General features: G+C 35.7%; 1 long non-coding RNA gene across 1 annotated transcript in view; it reads left to right on the top strand.

Moving 5' to 3' along the window:
• Positions 1-810: 810 nt before the first annotated feature.
• LOC109299960 overlaps positions 811-3,268 on the top strand; it is an 8,679-nt gene continuing 6,221 nt past the window's right edge. The window contains exon 1 of the long non-coding RNA XR_002098074.1: positions 811-3,264. This is a non-coding gene — a long non-coding RNA (uncharacterized LOC109299960). The remainder of the gene's footprint in view (positions 3,265-3,268) is intronic.

The raw sequence follows: 3,268 nt of genomic DNA on the forward strand, positions 1-3,268 counted from the left end.
ATTTTACAAGTAGTTCATGCACCTAAGATGGCAGAGGGCACCAGGACAGAATTTGGCTGTCTTTCACCAACCTGCCCCTCCCTCCTAAAAAAAGAGGCAAGAAACAATAGATGAAGCAAAGTTACTTTCCCAGGGAAAAAAGACAGCAAGGAAGAGACTCTGCCTTTGCTTCAGAGATGACATGATAGATTTCCTCTACCAGCAACTAGCAGTTACACTTCATGATACTAGTACATACTGTGCTTGTAAAAATATGCTTTCAATTGCTGGAGTACTTGGGTGAAACATGTTTGCTTGACCTAATGACTGGATAGATTGTGGAGATGATGGATGCATTGATGTTGATGATGTTAATTATCCTTGTGTTACTTACCTTCTTTTAGTTATTGTTTAAAATGAGCAGGACTTTGGGCAGAACCCTGTTTCACCTAGTGGATAACCACCATGCAGCTTGAGACTAGCTCCAAGTTATCTAACTATTGTGTAGAATTCATTCTAGCACCCCTTTGCTCATGTAAGGAATAGGGAGATGGTTGTATGTCTCAGGAGTGTGATGCTATTCCTACGTTGAGTAGGAGCATGACAAGGCCCATCCATAATAGTTGGGTAACCTCAACTTATTTGAGGTTGAAGCTTTATTTGGTAGTGCACTAGGTAAAACAGGATTCTATCTTTTATCTCTGTCAAAATCAGCAGTGAGAAGGAGAAAGATGTTGGGTGCTTACAGACATGGGGGCGGGGGGTAGGGTGCTTTATTTTCAACTTGATGCACCGAGCACACTGCATGCCCAGAAGAGAAATTGCATCAGTTTGACCTGGCTTGCCCAGCATCTGTACAGCTTGTGCTTCAGTGGGGCTTGTTGACACTTTTATCTAATAGCTGATTGAGTCTATTGACTGTGTTAGTTTAGCTCAACTCTTACCAACAGGAAGGCCCTTTTTCTTTTCATTGAGTTGGTCAGTATTTTTCAAATCTTCAATTTTCTTTCTATTTATAGGATGAAGGCATCCTTTTCACTACATGTGCTCTTTTGTGAGTGCCTTAGATAATATATAACATGAGCTTGCTGGAGTCAGTTTCTAACATTATTTTGAGAAAAAAATGAAAAAGAAATCAATAAGGGTCAGATTTTCTATCCTGTGCACTTTCAAACACTGCCAAGCTGTACAGTCTTTTTTCCAATTTGGGAAAATTATACAACAATGTAAATACCTAAAGTTAGGCACTGACATCAATCTGTTTTTAGGCTACCAGAGCAATACCTTGATTCTCAGATGGAGCAAATACTTTCCTGCAGCTTCAATTAAAGTGAATAGAACCTCGGAAAATCAGTATGCAATACTGAGACTCTGAAATACTGGCTGCTGACATCCTGACTCCAATGATGAAAACTAGCTACCTTTCTGCTCACCCTTGACCTCAGCATTGAAAATGCTGGCCGCTAGGAATAGCAAATGCTTTGCATTTATTTGTGGCTGCTAACCTGATGTATTCACTTTCATGTGGACAAAGGGGGTGCAGAACATTCCCCTTCCCCTTTGATTGCATTAAAATGATATTAATAGCATTGCAAGGTAGTGGCAAATCAGATTTTCTAATCCACTTAACATGTGCACTGAAATGAACCAAAATATTACAAATGAAAAAATTAACAAGAAAAGAGGTATAGCATTTATCAGTGTGAATGTGCTGTGATGAATTCAATGACAGCTAAATGCTATTTGAAAATTAGATTTAACGATAAAATAGTGTGGGCCATCAAAAACCCTTCAAATATGTGAATTGAAGACAAAATATATTCACGCTGACAAATTCAGTAAATACTTCAATGCATTCACTTTCATAAAACAACAGACTTTCAGATTCAAAATATCAAGAAAAACATTTATAGATTACATTCTGTATACCCATAAGCTTATTTTGGTCTAGTAATATGAACATATTTTTAGCAAACCAAATTTATACATGCTTTCTTAAATCATTTTGAAACTTGAATTTTCCATGTAAAAACTTTTTTGACAAGTGGTAGGTCTTCATGAATGATGCCAAATACTGCAGATGGAGGCAGATTTAAAAATAACAGCTCATATGTCACACTGCAGAGGTTAATTTACACTACTTGGCACACTCAGTATATAACAATATCTGGTAAAAATGTAATTGTCAACTTTTGTCTTGCTTCCTGAGACACTTGTAAAGTTTGAATAACAACAGTATTATATCATAGCAATCATTTTTATTAAATTGGACGATGCAAGAAACTTTGCTGGCTTGCATATGTTTGGGAAAAAAGCAGGTGTATGCATATATAAAGCACTCACTTCATATTTTTTCATACAACTTTTATATAGCAGACAACATTTACAATGATAATAAAAAGGGAAAAAAAAATCAGATGATCAACACAGGCTGACCTGAAAAGTAATCTCTCACCATTGTGACGGTCAGAAGTGCTAAGGGATTTTAAGAAATGCTTATCAATGAGATAAAAAGCTACTTATCATGTAGTCTTACCTATCAGGTAAATATATTTATCTTGCATTTGTCAGTCATACATATGATCATCAAATGTACAGAGAACGTTTATAAAAAGAGAAATCACCCCTACCAGTATGCTATGAAAACATAACGCTTATTTTACTGCTGAAACCAAGTACACGTTATTTATACAAAAATATCAAAGCATTAAAATGTTAATGTAAAATAACATAAGTAGAATGTACTGTTACCTGATTTTACAAAGTATACTACTCTAATGTTTAGTCATTAATTCAACAGAATTACTGCTCCATTAAAGACACAAACTGGATAAAATTGATGTCTGAAAGTGACGTGTTTTACTATAGATTCCCCTGCATTTGATGCATATACAAAATACACACACACACACACACACACACACAAATTAAGTCATTAAGTCATATAACCTGACAATATACATGAAAAACAGTATTTTCTCAAACAGTGCTCTCTAAAAATAAACTGTAAATTGTAGAAAATAATATTAGACCCAAAGCCAAAAGTGAAAAATGTAGTACGAGACTGAATAGGTCAATACTGCACTGTTCCTGCCCTGAATGGTTAAAATTCTGTCTCTATATTATTACTCACACTAACGTGTTCTGAACACCATCGTGTGGACAAAAGGAGGTATATCACAGGCTCTGAATAGCTCTGAAAGGCTTCGGCATAAAATCAGCCACAGCAGCTTTATTACTTTCCCCAAAACTAAGTTCTATATGCAGCTTAAGAAAATTCCAAAGGTAT

Source organism: Gavialis gangeticus, unplaced genomic scaffold (genome assembly GCF_001723915.1).
Source record: "Gavialis gangeticus isolate Ggan-Ray unplaced genomic scaffold, GavGan_comp1, whole genome shotgun sequence".
Taxonomy (NCBI): Eukaryota; Metazoa; Chordata; order Crocodylia; family Gavialidae; genus Gavialis; species Gavialis gangeticus.